This window comes from Vespa mandarinia, chromosome 2, assembly GCF_050613455.1.
Source record: "Vespa mandarinia isolate Hongniang chromosome 2, ASM5061345v1, whole genome shotgun sequence".
Classification (NCBI taxonomy): domain Eukaryota; kingdom Metazoa; phylum Arthropoda; class Insecta; order Hymenoptera; family Vespidae; genus Vespa; species Vespa mandarinia.
Window position 1 is genome coordinate 11,485,001 of NC_140811.1, and position 18,006 is coordinate 11,503,006.

At 36.3% G+C, this 18,006-nt stretch overlaps 1 protein-coding gene across 13 annotated transcripts in view; it reads left to right on the forward strand.

Annotated features, from left to right (window-relative positions):
- LOC118441560 (uncharacterized) overlaps positions 1-18,006 on the forward strand; it is a 67,816-nt gene that overhangs the window by 6,239 nt on the left and 43,571 nt on the right. For 9 of the 13 annotated variants that reach the window (XM_035866202.2, XM_035866192.2, XM_035866142.2 and 6 more), the window contains one exon: positions 975-1,230. The exons of 1 other annotated variant lie outside the window; for it this stretch is intronic. The gene's annotated coding sequence lies outside the window, so the exon portion shown is untranslated. Of the gene's footprint in view, positions 1-659; positions 893-956; positions 1,231-18,006 lie in introns of those variants that run through there. 3 more of the 13 variants (XM_085664919.1, XM_035866112.2, XM_035866122.2) reach the window with 3 other exon arrangements.

Below are 18,006 nucleotides of genomic sequence, written 5' to 3' on the forward strand. Positions count from 1 at the left end.
GAAATAGGAAGAGAGATGAAAGAGAGAGAGAGAGAGAGAGAAAGAGAAAGAGAAAGAGAGAATCGTTGCATATCGAAGACCTCGTATACGTCGTTTTTTTCTCTTAAGAAATATAAACAAAAATAGAATGAAGATCTCTTTTTCCTGACTTTTTTCAACGAGACGTATGCTCTCTCATTCGCAAATTTTCACGGACGAACGACAAAACTTAAAATGTAGAGGAAAAGAGAATAAGAAAAAAAAAGAAATATTTTCGAGAAAACGAATTAAGTCTGCTATTGTAGCTGTGTTGTAAGAAAGAGATAGATAGATAGATAGATAGATAGATAGATAGATAGATAGATGAAGAGAGAGAGAGGGAGAGAAAGATAACGTGAGACAATATTATCGGCGTTTCCAACGGAGCAGAGTAAACTTTGAAGAAGAGAGAGATCAAACGATTCGGCGATAGATAGATCGTCGAGAGAAAGTAAATCGACGTATAATGTCTCTCTTTTTGGCGTTTAACGAGAGGATGAAGATCAGATCTAAGAATGATACGAACTCCTCTTCTATGGTCCAATCGAGAGGGAAACGCGATCGGGGATAGTCGATTTCTCCAAAAGATACGATCTCAGAGTTTCGAAGGTACGAACTGAAAAGAGTAAGAGAAAGAAAAGAAAAGACTAGAGCGACCTTTGACCTTTCCCGAATCCTTCCAATCGACTACTATCGATAGCTTCAGTACAATTCGATCTACATCCTCTCAACGGTATCGCAAGTATCATTGCATTTACATATCCTTTCGACTGGTCTCGCTTATATTCGAAAGAAAAAGAAAGAGAAAGAGAGAGAAAGAAAGAAAAAGAGAGAGAGAGAGAGATATAACGATCGTTGCTGAAATCAAAAAACGGTAATGAGTCCTCGCGATATATCGATCCGTATGACGATACATCTTATCCCTTCTCGTCCACTAGATACATATTATCGTTTAGGTGTATGCTGTGTGCGCGCGTGAGAGTGATTCCGAACAGTGTTGCAATACGGGTCTTCAGGAAAGGGAGTGGGGTGAAACGAGAAAAGGATTAAGGTCAGGGTGGAGACGCGCCTATCGTCGTCGTCGTCGTCACCGTCGTCGTCGTCATCGTCTTCTTCTTCTTCTTCTTCTTCTGCGTCCCACGTTTATCTCTTCGCAAGCTCTCACCCTTCACGGACTTTCTTTTTCATCACAAAGCTTGCTAAAACGTGTAGGTAAGTATTATCAAATTCCTCATTGCTTCCATTCTATTTCATCTTGCTTTCTCTCTCTCTCTCTCTCTCTCTCTCTTTCTCTCTCTCTCTCTCTCTCTCTCTCTCTCTCTCTACACACACACACACACACATATTTATATACATATATATATATATATATACATCCTCTTTCTCTTTAATCGGTTTTGTACGCGTTTGATCGTTCACAAACTGCAAGGGATTAAAGCATTGCCCTTTGCACGAACGCAATTTGGCGTAAAGCTCTGTGTGTCGGCTGCGCGGCTTTGGAAATGGTCGATCGTCTGTGATACGACGGTTTCGTTGACGGACGTAGATCTTATGTGATTGTTCTGTCGTCTAACAGAATCGATTATCTTCCTATGAGATACACGACGCGCTTCTCAATTCCCTAAAGAGATTAAAAGACTACAAAATGAATTTATTGCTAATCCGATAAAAACATGTTATTATTAACGTTTGCATGAACAATATAACTTGGAAGTTAATTAATTTCAAAAAGTTTCAAAAATTATAATTTATCTATTAGAAAATCATAATATTTTATGAATTCACTCCCTCTTTCCCTCCCTCTCTCTCTCTCTTTTTCCTCTAAATATCAATGTATCAAAGCTATCTAAAGTAAGATTCTAATATAGGAACTAACTGAAATTCGTGTATCGGTTATTCTGAATCGTTAATCTATGCGACTGCATTGATTCATAAATTCCGGTTACATCCTGCAAAGGGGCCTTATCGGTTACCGTGCATTCCATGCCGACCGCGAATATTAGCGATCGACCAGCATCAAACCAAATTTGCTCGGCGTAGCAAATGTTCCCTCGAATTCGAATCTCTTCTAAAATTTCGTATTTATAGAACGTATCAAAAAGATCAAAAAAAGAAGCTTGATGCAGCTGACATGTCTTTTTTTTTCTTCTTTACATCGTTTTAACGCGATCACGAATGATAGCGATCCTGGATATCGTGTCTCGTTAAAAAGTTAAGAGAGTTTGCCTCGTGATCGTTTTGCGAAGAAACGAAAATTTTTCTCATTTCTAAGGGGGAAAAACGACAGGATCGACGTAAAACGAAACGAGGGTAATTCATGAGAAGAATATTGGAGGCAAATCGTCGATAAATTTTTTTCGAACGTACATACGTACATATTATTCCTGCTTACAGTACCTTTCAACGATTTCTGTCTTTGACAGGAGCAAGGCAAATTAATTCACGGCAGCTGTCTCGATCGTCGCTTCGATCAATTACCAGAGAGTCAGTTACTGGCCGTATAAAGAATCAGATACTAGAACGTTCGCTAAGTTATGCTTATTGGAAATGGAATTGGTGAACGCAAAGAAACATAGACAAATTTGAATTATCGATTAGTCGTCTATCGACGATAATACTTACTGTCGTTTCCGTTTGTGTCGAATTTCAAAAGTTGCTCTTTCATTAAGATTCAAGTTTTAAAAATAAAAAATAGCTTACATCGTAGAATTAAAATAAATAAGCACGTAACTCTATTACTTTGTACAAAATATTAGAGATTCAATCTTTTTCTTTTAGGAAGATTTCCAGTCAGAAATCTATAGCTTATAGTAAAACTTAAGAACTCTTCCAAGTTAATCTAGAATATGGAAATAAAAAAGATCTCTCTTAACGTTTTCACGATAAGTATAAAAAGTAAATCGAATAAATAGATCAAGACGAAACTTTGCTTTGACTGATCAATATAATAATGATGATAACATATACTGTATGCCTGACAAAGGCCATTGAAGATCTGAGAGAGAGAGAGAGAGAGAGAGAGAGAGAGAGAGAGAGAGAGGTTACAAGGCACATAACAATGGTACGTCGACGCTCAATCAGCACCGATCGACACCATCTCGATACGAGCGAGTACTCGTCCTCCAATATCGACTTCCCCTCGACACGGGTCATTAATTACGATAAGCCACTCGTGTTTCATAACGCTCTTTCGACGATACCATGCTTTTAAAAAGGAACATTCATAGAATGTTCAATACAACAAGTATTACGTCTCTAAAAAATAATAATTATAATATATATATATAATATAATCATGCACACCCTACTTTGTCGATGTATAATAATTAATTTTACGAGGTTTGCTATTTATAATAAAAAATAAAATAATAAAAAAAGAAAATAACAAATATGACGATACGCTTTCACGTGTACAAACAAAAACGAGCGATAAACGCTCGTCGCCCGAATAATATGAATATATCTGATATTCATCGTCGGCTGAGTAATGCGATATTAATTTCCTTTTGTTTTCTGTTCTCTTCTCTACATATGTATATAGCATATTCGTCCTACCTATGCATACATATATATGTACACATATACTATATGTATTAACATATATGTATAACATATATGTAAAAATATTACTTTTATGTATCATCGACCGAAACGAAAAAAACGTAGCGAAATCCTCTCTGGGGATTGGATTTCTCGTTTCGATCGAGCAAATAATTCGGTCCACTCGGAAACGCATAACGCGTTCTCTTGATTGTATCGTAGAGAGAAAGAAAAAAAAAGAGAAAAAGGGACAGAGAACTATCTTTGATCCAAGAATTACAGATCGTTGCTTCATATGACAGAAAACTCAAAATCGATACTACAGACATATTTCATTACATTTGCCTAGATAATACAACAGTGATAACCCTCGAAACTCTTAAATCGTTTCACGTCTTTTTCTCTATAACCCTGCGATATGGTTTGACCCTACGATTATAAAAACATTTTCTTCATTCTTCTCTCTCTCTCTCTCTCTCTCTCTCTCTCTCTCTGTGGTTATCTGCTATCCGTCTGTCTCCCTGACTTTATCTATCTGTCTCTATCTCTCTCTTTCTTTGTCTATCTACTCATTTACCTACCTCTGTCTTTCTCTTTTCCTCTAGTCCAGTCCGTACATATCTACATACGTAGTTTGATTAACACGAGCATGAGTGAGTGTGATGGCGTGGTTTTGGCATGCTGCACATGACACTACGAGCCTACCATCCATTACTCTCCCCTTTCATTTTCCATCTCTCTCTCTCCTTCTCTCTCTCTCTCTCTCTCTCTCTCTCTTTCCTTCGATGCTTCTATAAGAGAGAAAAAACAGCTCCTTTCCCTTTTCCTCTTTCTTTCCTTGAAACACATACGATAGTCATCTCAATCCTTGTTGTATATATTCATTTTGTGTTATACTATAATATATATATATATATATATATATATATATATATATATATAAGAGTGGCTTTGTGTCTTCTACTTTCGTTCTATTCTTTTCTTTTTTCCCATTTTTTCTATCTTTTTCCTTCCCAACATAACATAGCAAAGAAGAAGATTGACGCCCCGAAGAATAACGAAATAACGTGGAGAGGGAAAAGAGAGTTAGGCGATGCTACTCGCGACGCTCTTTTGATTTTGATGGATCGCTCTTTCCTTTCGATGGTCTCAACGGATTCCTTCGTTCTTTCCATTTTACCTTTCTTCCTACTAAAGCTTTTCTCCAATGCAAGTAAAGCCGATATCTCGATCAGGATCGGTGTCTTTAAGAGAACGATTCTTCTTCGAATACAATTCTTCGCGTCGATGCATGAAAAATCCAACATAAAGAATTTTTCATCTTACTTTTGACTAAAGAATTTCTCACGTCATCTTACTAAATAATTTAAATCAGCGATTTCGATTCCAAAGTCGTTCGTGATTTCGATGATATTTACGATCAGCAGATCGTTACAGAAGTCGATCAAAGAGTATCGCGAGAAGGCAACGTGTTTTGCAGACTATCGAACAGCTCGATTGATTAGAGAGGTATTGGAAGTTTGCCAGTGGTCAAGTCGAGAAGGGAAAAAAGGAAGAAAGAGAAGGGATAAAAGAAAAAAAAAAAATGCACGCGCGCGAGAGAGAAAAAGAAAAAGAGGAAGAGAAAGAGAGAGAGGGATAGAGAAAGGGAGAGACGAAGGGAGGAAAGAGGGTGTGTTCACGAAGCTCGTAAGCTTTGGCTGACCTCCGCTCGTCTATCCTCGAGAGATGAATTTTTTTCCTTCTGTCAGAACCTTTGTCCTCGCGAAGTAACCGTTCGGCCATGGCTCCGAGCGCATTGTCCGCCGATGTGATAGATACTCCCACGAGTCACGTAGTTACGCGCGCGACTCGTCAGAAAGAGAGAGAAAGAAGGAGCAAATCGGATACGCTTGTATGTTTTACGAGCTTACACAAGGGTGAGCTCGCATACGTGTTTTATTCTGCGGGAACCGAACAAGCATCGTCAGCACTTAGACTTTTCGGATGATCGTTTCTTCTAATTGCTTACAGTACACACATTCTTTACATACTCGTTGACATTCTTTCTTTATTCTTTCGTTTTAAAACTAAAGAAAAATATCACATCTACTACTCATTAAATATATTTATATTTACACAATTATGCTAATAGTAAACATATTAATATTTAATGTAAGATTATTATTCAATGCAACGTATGTCCAAACATTTGATTTCTTATTAAATTTTATGAAAAATATGATAACAAAGTAATCTCTTTTATTATTTTCGTTTTAATATTATATTTACTTAATAGTAAGTATATTCTTTTTCCTAAAATTGTTTAAAAAAAATAAATCATTCTAAAAAGATTTGAGCAGTGCGTAATAATTGATAACATCGAAATAATAACGATATAATTCGTTTTTATATTTTCACGTAAAATCGAATCGATTATTTGAAATAAATGTAGAAAATATAAAAAAAAAGTCGAACACAATGTCCAATAGATAAATGCTTCGGATTAATTAAATTTTCAGATACGTAATTCGTCTATCCTATATAATGTATTATGCTTCCCAACTTATTCAGTTCTCGATTATTATGAATCATAAAATGCAGAATGTCGACGAACATGGTTGACATGAATTCACTCGCGGGCACGAACGTGCGCACATTCATTAGAAATATTTCTATAAATAACGTTGAATGATTCCGTGGGCATCATCGTTAATCGGTTTTCCTACACCCGTACGTTCTCGACGATCGCGAAACGCGTGAAATGAAATTCCGTTGCGCGCCTGACATACGACCGGTAATTCTCAAGCATACAACGTGAGAAAAAGAGAGAGAGAGAGAAAGAGAAAGAGAGAGAGAGAGAGAGAGAGAGAAAGAGAAAGAGAAAGAGAGAGAGAGAAAGAGAGAGAGAGAGAAAGAGAGAGAGAGAGAAAGAGAGAGAGAGAAAGAGAGAGAGAGAGAGAGAGAGAAGAAAGTAAGTACTTTGTTAGTCGAAACTCGTACCGATCCTATCTTCGATTTCACTGAAACAACAAGCGAATGAGGAGTCTTAAGAGATTCAAATACGAAATACCCAAAATAGAATCGAAACATTCTGATCTTAGAAGAGTTCCTAGGTACATAGTATTCGATAAATTCGTCTCAAATAAGATAGTAGTTTAGAATGTCTTTCTTTTATTCAGATAGATTTAACTACAAATTGTTAAACGTAAGTTAACATTTCAAAGAATTCAAGAGGTCTATCGAAATTAATGTGAAACAAAATTTTAATTAATTTTATTACATTAAAATTTCTCAGCAAATAAACACAAAATTTCTTGAAATAATACAATTGCAAATTAGAAAAAAAATTAAACTGATATTATCGGATAACATATATATCAATTTTATTTCATATCGATTTCCCTGCAATAAGAGACGTTTCTGAGTAATTATCGCGATTATAGCGAAGCGCCACAATCATGGACAACATCACGTTTCTACTCTCACGCTCGTTATCGCCTTCTACACTATCCTGTCCTCACTACTCTTCTCTCTCTCGGTCTTTCCGCGATAGTAATTATCGTTCTAATTACACCGTTTTGTCTAGCAGCGTTATTTTCGACGAAGCGAGGTAGTTAACCGAAATTTCAGTGACGAAGGCTCGACCGTTGTCCTTCTCATTCTCTTCTAAATCGATCATCCATCAATCGATTGTAATTGATACTTAATTGGTATTCCAATATTTTGTTAAGACATATGTATCTATTATATAATTTTATAACTCAATCTCCTAATAAGCTAATTAGAAAATATTTAATTAAATATTATTTAAATACATCGATATTGAACAAAATCGAGCAGTGTAAATATGAATAAAATGTAAATTAATATAGTGAATTACACAGATCCCAATTTGAAGCACTCAAAATAATTATTTGACGAGAATGTAAATATACGAATGGTCGTTCGAAAGAATATAGAGAACAATTAAATAGGAAAAAATTACGTAAGCAAAAAAATGACAGAAATGTTTTATCGATTCTTATTTTTACGTTCCTCTCTTGTTTATTCGAAAAGAATTTTCCACGTTAGATCTGATCTTTCTACAAAATTGAGGCACCTGCCGACACTATTGTAAAACTTCTCTCGAAGATAATTTCGGATTTCTACACACCGATCGTCCTGAAAACTTCATAGAACGAACGAAGTTCGTTATTAATTCAACTCGTAAAATACATTCCCTCTCGATGTATTTTCATAGTTAGCGGAATCTAACTTAAACTTTCATACATCTACGAAGATTTAATCATTCTGATAAAAGAAACGAAAAACGAAAAGATGATATAAAGAAAAAAAAAAACATACGTCTAATAGTTTCTATGAAATTCTACTTTTTACTTCATATTTAATACACGTTAAAAATTAATTTTATAAAAATCGTTTTTTTCCGCGTGTCCAATCACTTATGATTTAAACGATTCTAACGTATTCTATTTGATTTTCTTCTTCTCTTTGGTGATCATTGACTCCCAACTTTACTCGCGGCAATTTCCTTTTCTATTTACATCCCAACCTATCTCTCGTGTTTCTTACGGAACATCCGTTTTGACTCCATCTCTCTTATCCCCTTCCTCTTTCTCTTTTTTTCTCTCTGTCTGACTATCCATCTCTTTCTCTCTCTCTCTCTCTCTCTCTCTCTTTCTCTCTTTCTTTCTTTCTCTCCCATAATATCAACTTCTATCTCACTCGTGGCAGCCTTGTTCTCCCGTGGGCTTTCATACTCGGAGGACTGAATGGAGTTACTCTGAGAGACTATCCAAAGAAACTGCGATCTTGAAATTTTTCTTTCTCTCTTTTTATTCTTTTCTTTTTCATGTCTTAAAAAAGAAATCTGGTCGACGATGAAGGCGAGATGCGTCATCCTCTTTAAAAGTTTATTCATATTACTTTAATTAACTTTTCATTTGTGCCTTTTTCTATACTTTTCTCGAAAATCATTGATTAATACAAAGTATTGGAAAAATTAACGAAGAAAGACCGCAATAGATGGACCAAAAAGGAATAGAAACATCTTTGTAAATTATATTAGAAAACTTTGTGTTTTCGCATGGAGTTAGAACGATTCTTTAATATTGGATGGATCTATAGAAAGAAAACGCGATTTAAATTACATTTTCCGACCAGTGTATATAACTTTGCGGTGGTTGCTCAAAGAAACGTCGATTCGAAAAAAGAGAACAAGAACTTTTGACAGGATAATAATAAGGATTATATTGAACACCGATTATTAATTCAATGAATATTAATTTGTTAGAAGAGTCAAAGGAGATCGTTTGTAACTTCCTATACAATAGATATTTTTCTATCAAATAAGAGAGAAGAAACGGAAAAATATTGAATGAATATCTGTCGCCTAATGAGAATTCATCAAATAAATTCAAATGCATTTCGTGATAAAACTTATCGATCGGAAAATTCTCTTTACATGCGCTCATCGAATGAATTCGTATCTGCATTCTCGTTTCTACGATAGAACGAGACAAAAAGCCAGAGAGAAAAAGATAAAGACGCAAAAGTATTCTCCCAATAAGCCCGCGGGTTTAATCTCTTGAGTGATACGGGAACAAGTGAGTCAAAATTTTTGTTAAACGAATAGATTTGTTCGATCGATGATTTAATTCTCGACGTGCAGCCATTGGCAATAGTGATCGTCGACGCAACAAGTTTTTGTTGTGTGTGCATCTCGCAAAGCATTGACGCATGGACAAAATTCGATGCACCAATTACCGAGAAAACTCTCCGTTGCAAAAAGTCATTCAACGGTTTTACGACGAACTTTCTAATCGCTTTATAACGTTGAAAATTAATAAAAGAAGAGAAACTTGTCCGTTAAATGTTTGACTTTTCGAAAATCACATTACTGAAAGAAGGAATTAAAAAAATAGCATTAAATGAAATATTGTAATAACATTTAAAATTTTTAATCGTAGTCATACTTTATCGACGTTTCTAATTCAATTGATATCCTTTATTATTAGAAAAAAAAAATAAAAAAAAAAAAAATAAAAAAGTAAGTGAAATCATGACGATCTATCAAAAATGAAAAGAACGTCGAAAAATAAAGATTTCCCTTCGGCATAGAGATTAATTTTCGAATATCTTTTCTTGGCAACGCGAAAAGCAAGAATAATAATTATCGCGTCGTCACCGACAGGAGAAACTCGCTTGCGGAATTTATCCGTTTCCCAAATATTTCTCTCTCTCTCTCTCACACACTCTCTTTCTTCGTATAAATCCAAGCTTAAACGACGTTTACCGCCATTTATAAAGCGCTACCTCAGTCCTCTTCGAAGTGCCTCCGCGTCGATTAATGGAATTCCTCGGCGACGTGCCGGGCGTTCGTGCGAATAAATTCGCGAAGGGTCGTCGAAGTGACTCCGGGGAAAGTACCCACGCGGCTACGTTTCTACACTCCTATGCTCCTTCCGAAGCACCCACCCACTTTGAGCTCTCAGCCAACACATCCGATCGTTAATGGAGCTTTGCCGGAAATTGATTCGGCAGCAAAGGATGAATTCACTAAACGCTCGGAGGTTCCAACGTCTCTCAGGGGATTGCTTGCTCGCAATCCACACTGCTATCCTCGCTTCGTTCAAGATCTTGATAACAAGGAAAAAGCTTATCCGCTTTGGAAATTACCCGGTTCATCGTCGAAATATTGCGATATCGCAAATTTAACGGCTTAATGAACGACTCGATTTCCTTATCAATTTTTTTTGATCGAAGCCTTACAGACGTCAGCTGGATTTTTAAATTTTATCATCTTCTATTTCCTCTTCTTCGTCTTCTTCTTCATTTTTATCATTATCTTCTTCTTCTATTTCTTCTTCTTCTTCTTCTTCTTCTTCTTCTTCTTCTTCTTCTTCTTCTTCTTCTTCCGCTTTTTTTACTTTTCCTTGCGGCGGTAGCAAAATATTCAATTTGTTTATCGCTACGGGGAATGGCCAATTTAACGGACTCGTGAATTTGCTGTCTCGTGATATCTCCTTAGCGCTAAATCACCAATGCTTGTTTTAAAAGGAATAAAATACAAGAAAAAGATCGTACTCTCAATTTCACATGTATATAATTCGACCTATTTGATCTTTTACATCCTACTCATGGAATAATATTTGTTAAATGAAGTTCGAGTTATACGAGAAGATGCGTTATATTTTATTCAAGAGCCGTGAGATATTCATGGTTACTATCTTTACGCTCGAAGGCGGAGGAACGCCGCTCTCAACTTCTCGCTGGTTTTCCTCGCGTGTACTATGTAAGTACATATATCTGATGCAAGTTACTTGAAGAACATAGTCTCTTTCACTCCCTCTCTCTCTTTCTTTCTCTCTCTCTCTCTCTCTCTCTCTCTCTCTCTCTATCTCTCTATTGCTCTATCTCTCTTACACACGTCCACGTACGAGTTATTTCTTCTCTTAAGTGTTCATAAGTACCCAGTATTAAACCGAAGCACCTTTTATATCATCCGTCCAATAGAGAGAAACATGAAGAAGTTAAGAAGAGTGTGTGTTAGAGGGGAAAGAGGATAGAGATAAAAAAAGTGATGAAAAATATAAAGGCAAATTTCTTGTTTACTTGCTAAAAAGAAGAAGCCAAGAGAGCGTGAGAGAAAGATAAAGAGATAATGACCGCCAAAGGAAACGAAATTTCTTTGTCAATTAATCGAGCCTTCCTTCGTACCGATAAAGTCAATTAACCAATCGAGTTAATGAGATATCCCTTAACGAACATTATCGTTTCCTTGCAATCTTCTAAGCACCGGTTACGAAAAAAAAACTTAAACTACGTGTACCGTATTTCGATTTTATTCACCAAACAACCGAATATTCTTTATTCCTAGAAACTTATGACATCTAACACTTATTTGTAGAACGTACGAAGAGTGAAAAAAAATATATATATAACGTCTACCTTTTCTATTTGATCTCTCAAAAGTTCGATAAATTATTCATAGAATGTTCATTTTTAAGTTTACTTTACGAAGTAACTAGAGTTTTGATATCGCCTGTTCGAGAGTAGAAAGTTAATTAGATGTGGGAGCATATCTTTTTAAACTTTACGAAGAAGTTTCAAGTACACAAACGCGGATAATCCTTCTATATATTACTGGAATGCTCTCGCGTGGCCGCGTCACGCTCATAAGTCGCGTTCCCGGTTCGAGCCTGAAAATGGATTCTCTTTTTACGAGGAGTCCGGTTAAAAATACACTTCCTTCTCACTTCCCCTCTACATTTCTTTTTCTCTTTTCCTTCTCATCCACCACGGTCCTTTACAGGAAATCACGAATAGCTCGTAAGTTCGGCGAAGGCCCTCTCTTCTATGAATATCTCTTCGGCCAGACAGAAGAGGACAGAAGAGGAAGAGAAAAACTAAACGAAGATGATATGAGAGTGCAACCATATTATGTGACATTTATATGCATATGTATATGCATACGCCTATACAGCGTGTTCTATGAAATTTTCACAAGTCTCTCACAGAAATAAAAAGCATAAAAATACGAGATATGAATTGAGCGATTTAATAAACCGAATACATTCATCCTTCTATGCCTCATAACAAAAACAAATATACGATGCATGAATGTCACACAAAAAAGAAAATGTATGACATAAAAAGCCAATCTCTTTTTCGACGTAATACAAAGAGCTTTAACCGGTGTACAAATTCGTGTTATCATAGAATCCGAGAATGCGAAGGAAGAAAAAGAAATGAATGAATGGGAATAGAACAGAAACATAGAGGGAGAAAAAGAAAAAAAAAAAAATTAAAACTGTTTAATAATCCAAAAAATAAATCAACGTTTTTGAGAATGGAATGTTGCATTTGCTCGTTGAAATTCGTTCGCTCGAAAGAACTTTCTTTCTCTCGATAAATTTATCAGTGATATAAAATTTCTACGCGACATACACGATAGCTCGAAGGTATCTTCAGGTAAAAATGAAGAGAGTCTTGAAAGATAGTTCGACGTCGTCTTGATATTAACCGAAGACATTTCGTTCACATACGACGAGATAGAAAAAGAGAAAGAAATAAAAGAAAAGAGAGAAAGAAAAAAGTCGATCGAAATTTTCTTCAAAGAGTTCCCTTGAATTCGTGCGTTTTGCAGTAATTTTCTTTCTCGCGGTACGTCTCAAAGGAGTACCGAGCGAATCATAAATCTTCGGTTACGTCGAATGGCGTACCTATACTCATACGAAAGAAAGAAAGAAAGAGAGAGAGAGAGAGAGAGAGAGAGAGAGATACCGAAAAGTAAAGGAGCGCGAGAGAGATAAAGGAAGCGGGGGAAAGAGGGAGTTTTCCTCGCAGGCTCTTTTACGAGAACTCTAGCGCGTATTTCCATGGTCTCGCCCCGAGGCGCTGCCGAGTCGAATGCATCGTGCCCGTTCATACAAGCACTTTTATATCTCTTACGAATAGGGCGTTAAAAGGAGGTCGAAGAGGATGAAGACGAGAAGAAGCTTTGGAACGCGGAAGCCATATGCGAACGGTGGCTCGCTGAAGCAGAAGACACGTAATAACGTGTTCTTGCTTGGTGAACTTTTAAAAGGCACGTGCCTGTATCATCCCTCTCTCCTCATCTATTCTACCCCACACATAACACCCCGCAATTCTCCTTTCCTCATCGTGACATCTTCGGCGTTATCCTCTCGAACGACGTTCCACTTCCTTTTACGGTTTTCAGCCTATTGTACGACGTAATCACAACGGCGTGACCTCGTCGCGAGCTTTTTCGATTATATGACGGTTGAGAAAAGGGTGTATGGAGAATTCTTGCAAGTTTTACAATTCAAAGAGTATTCGTATTTCTTTTCAATTCACAATGGAGAAATAAAACGTACTCGATGAAGAGGAAAAGAAGAAGTAAAGTAAATTGACAAAAGATCGTTTTACTCCACGTTGACTTATCTCAAAGAGAAAAGAGATAAAGTAATTATTACAAGTAGGAAACATACTCGGTGTAATCATTAAAACCGCACAAAGAATCCCAACGAGAATCCGATTCTTTGGTCGGTGTCCTTGCCGGAAACAACGGACTATCCGACCTATCCATGCTTCTCTTCGCTCTGGGCAAGCTGTGTTAGCCTCCATCGAACGTTTCTACGAGCAAACATTGGCACAATGGTACGAGTTTAGCGCCCGTACACTCTTTGTTCGAGTAGGACGTTGTGGAGTACTAGCTGTGTTTGATCGTATATCTATCTACTGTTGTACTACGTCATCGAAACGTATCCTTTCGTATCGGAGTTTCTTTTACCTCAAGACTCGTTGCGAGTAAAATGCTTTAGTGGAGTACAAATATCTATGCGTGTGGATGAACTTTATTGCACTTCCAATCTATATATGTAACTCTTATGTACATATACTATACCTACGTATAAATATAATATATTACTCTTAACCCCTTTCCTTCTTTTTCTTATTTTCTTTGTCCCTCTTATTTGAAACCTTTCCATTGCATCTACGCTTTCTTTCTTCTCTTTTTTTTTTTTTAATCAAGTAACGAGTCTGATTGAATGTTACGTCAACGCACTTATTATGTTATAATCATAAAAAAAAAGTCGGAACATATAAAATGAAGGGATGAAGTTTAATAAAAAATTCGTAAAATCAACGCGTTCTGATGAATCTTCGTGTGCTCGACATTCTAATATACCTACGAAAAGTCCTTTTTTATCGTTGTTTCGCTGATGAAGGAGGTAATGAAATAAAAAGAAAAAGAAAGAAAGAAGAAAATCGTACTTCTATCCCACTTATATAACTAGTTGCTCCTGGGCTAAAGTTCGAATCGAAACAAAGACAATACCATTAAACTGCGGTAGTTTATTGGAATTAAATTAGATGACACTCCTAGAAGAGAGAGAAAGAAAAATAAAAAGAGATCAAGTATTGAGAGAAAAAGAGAGAAAGAGAGAGATAGAGAGAGAGAGAGAGACAAAGAAGAATCCCTTGGAAACTCTCGAGGTTGTTACCGAAAGATCTTAGATTTCACGACTGTGCTCGCTTTTAGCTTCAAGAAAGAGAGGAAAAGAGAAAGAGAGAAAGAGAGAAAGGGAGGAATAGAGAAACAAAGAATTCCTTTCAAACTTCATTGCGATTTGTTTTTTCCACGTAACGGATAAAAGATACCTTTCTTTTTTATTACTTACCTTGCGGTATACATGCAAATTAGTATCCGTTGTGTATATATACTATACTATTCTTCAAATACTCCGAAAGAAAAATATCTTGGAATAGATATGAACGATCTCTTCTATCGGAAAAGTTGATTTGATCGAGGAAATAATTTATAATATTAGAAATGTGTACTCTGATAAGGGATCAAAGCAATACATGCATAAGAGAAGATATTCACATATATAAATATTTAAAAAAATCGAGTTTATAGGGCAAAAATAAAAGACGAGTAGATGAAAGATAAGATGATATGGAAAGTAAAAGACGATGTATGACGGTAGTGAGTAACATTATTCGTCGACCTCGAAAATCTAGATTGCCCTGAGTTCGAAAGATGATCGAATAGGGATAACGAAGTAGGGAATCCAGCATTAGATAGCTTTGAGGGATTTAGCCTGCAGGCTATACAGCTGCGGAGGATGTTGCAAATATAGAAGAGGAGGAGAAGGAGGAGGTAGTGATGGTGATAGTAATGGTAGTGGTGGTGGTGGTGGTGGTATCGGAGATGCGCGGAGATGAAAACAGTAATTCAAATCAAACAACAGAACTACCAACGTAGAATATCGCCTTCAACCACACGCCTCTAGGTGTATAGAGGTTACACAGTAGCAGTTGCAGGAAGCAAACGGAGAACGTGGAGGTCTCGTTTTCGGTGTGTCAGCAGCGAGCCCGCAAATATACGACGTTTCGTTCCATTCGATCAGCTCCCGTTGCCATTCGTTGTTGCTCTCACACGCGGGGAATACATGGCAGAGGGTCTACCCGTTAATTCCTCGCGAGCTTACGATAAACCAAACTCCGTTCTAATGTGATTTTATGGACAAAAAGCCTCGACTACGTGGTTGTCCTTTTCTAATCCTCTTGCATAATCATGTATTTCAAATATGTGTTACTGCATTCCTCGCTCTTGCAACGTTGCACAATTAGGAAAAATTATTTCTCTAAGCATTGAATAAACTTTGGAATACTATGTACTCATCATTTAAGCATTAATCTACTTTAATGAAAAGTTATTTCATAGTAATTAAATATTAATCATCATAAATGTTTTACGTTATGTTAAATTTTGTTAGTTCAAGATTAAAATAATATCATGAAGAAATTTTTACGCTGCTTGAATGTTTCTATTTTCTCTTTTCTTCTCTAAATAACAAATTGAGGAACACTTTACGTACTCATAATTTGGATTTATAATACGAAATTACTTTATCGCTATTAAATTATTGAAGATGTTTCGTTTTAACGTCACTAGCTTTAGATTAAAGTAAAATCGTGAACAAATTTTCACGCTACTGGAATGTTTCTACTTCTTTTTTCTCTCTAACTATTGGAAAAACTTGGAACATTCTACATAGTCCTAACTTACGTATTATTATACGAAGTTACTTCATTGGAATTAAGTAATAATCATCGAAGTTGTTTTATTTTGAGTTTGTAACTTCAAGATTAAAATAAAATCCTAATTTTTCTTTATTTCTCTACATATCTCTAGGGAAAGAGAGAGAGAGAGAGAGAAATGATGAACAGGTACTGCGTAAAAAGGAAGCCAGACGAGATAGGTAGATAGAAAAAGAGAAAAAGGTAGAGAGACGAGACACACCCTGTTTGGCTTGAATTTCCGAGCAAAAGTTGAGTTTGCGTACGCGAAGGGATCTCTCTCTCTCTCCCTCTTTCTCTCTCTCTCTCTCTCTCTCTCTTATTCTCTCTCTCTTATTCTCTCTCTCTTATTCTCTCTCTCTTATTCTCTCTCTCTTATTCTCTCTTTCTTTCTCTCCCTCTCTCTCTCTTTTTCTCTTTCTCATTCATTCGTTTGCTTGCTTTTAGTCGTTTCGCAAAACGAGCGACCGACCGACCGACCGGACTAATTATTTCTTGTCTCTCTCACTTTTACGGGGTGTTTCCGGAGCGGTGCGGCTACAAAAGTACTTAACACACCGCCCTCTCATCTGATAACGCGCCTTCCATTAACGGCGTATCGTTTCGAGTTTCTCAACACTCACGACCCTTCATTGAGGATGAATACAGAGGAGAGGCTACGCACAGCGTGTCCAATAAGTTCCAAGAGTAAAAAACAAGAATTCCTTTAGCCTTTCCTCGAGTTATCGTTCTCCAAAGACTTCTTTTATTTACGTTTCTCTCGAATAAAAAGAAAATTAACAAAGAAGGAAACAAATAATAAAAAGAATAAAAAAAAAAAAAAAAAAAGACGAATGAAGTAAAAAAGGACAGAAAGAAAACACGAAATTAATGACTTGAAGAAAATTCAGAAAAAGAATTTCGTCAAGGAGGAAAGAAGAAGTTAGGAAGAATTTCTTTGCAGTAAACTCGCTGAAAAGACGACGAATACTCCAAACTCGTTGAACGCGAGATGAATGGAGCACGAGAGAAGGCGAGAGTAACGAACTGGCCGGGAAGAAGGAAAAGAATCTTTCTGCGAGTATCTCTCCATGTACCGTGTAGCAGGCTATTCCCGGAGTACCGATGAAAAAACTTAATGCATCCAGCTTTCTTCATTCGCCGCCTCTGCTATTCCGCCGTAACACTTTTCCTAACGACTCGATCAATCGTTCTCGTTATTTTCCTCTATCGTTTCTTTGTTCCCAACTCAGGGACTTCCATTCAGTGCAAACGCAACGAAGCCTTTTCGGCACGGAAACATCGAGATTTCTCGATAATGGCTACCCCCTATTCGTTCCTTTTTTTTTCCTCGTTTTTCTTTTTTATTAATTTTAATTATTTTATGCATGGAAATAAAATATTAAAAAATGTTCAATTTTAGTAAATTAGTAATCTCTGCTAATCATGCAAATCATTCGCATATATTTTTATAAATTATGTATTAATTATACTCGAAAATCTCTCTTTCTCTCTCTCTCTCTCTCTCTCTCATTCCCTTTAAACTGCGCCATACGGTACATGCTCTAAAAACTTTGTTCTTCATTGTTGCCTCAAAAAGTCGATATCGAACGATGAGTATGGTAATCTAAACGTACTTATGTAAATACCGACTACATCCAGTCGATTTTTAATTACGATGATCTCCGATCGATTTTTATCTTTCACTTAATTCCGTAATTACATTAATTTCACTATTTTGCGAGTTTATAACATCGCGCGTATACAATTTTAAATACTACATACTCCTAATCGTAATTAATGGCTGAAAGCGTTTCCGAAAGTTTCACTATCTAACCGTAAATCCCTCTAATGAATTTGCTTCAATTCCTTCTATTTCTCGAATGAGAATTA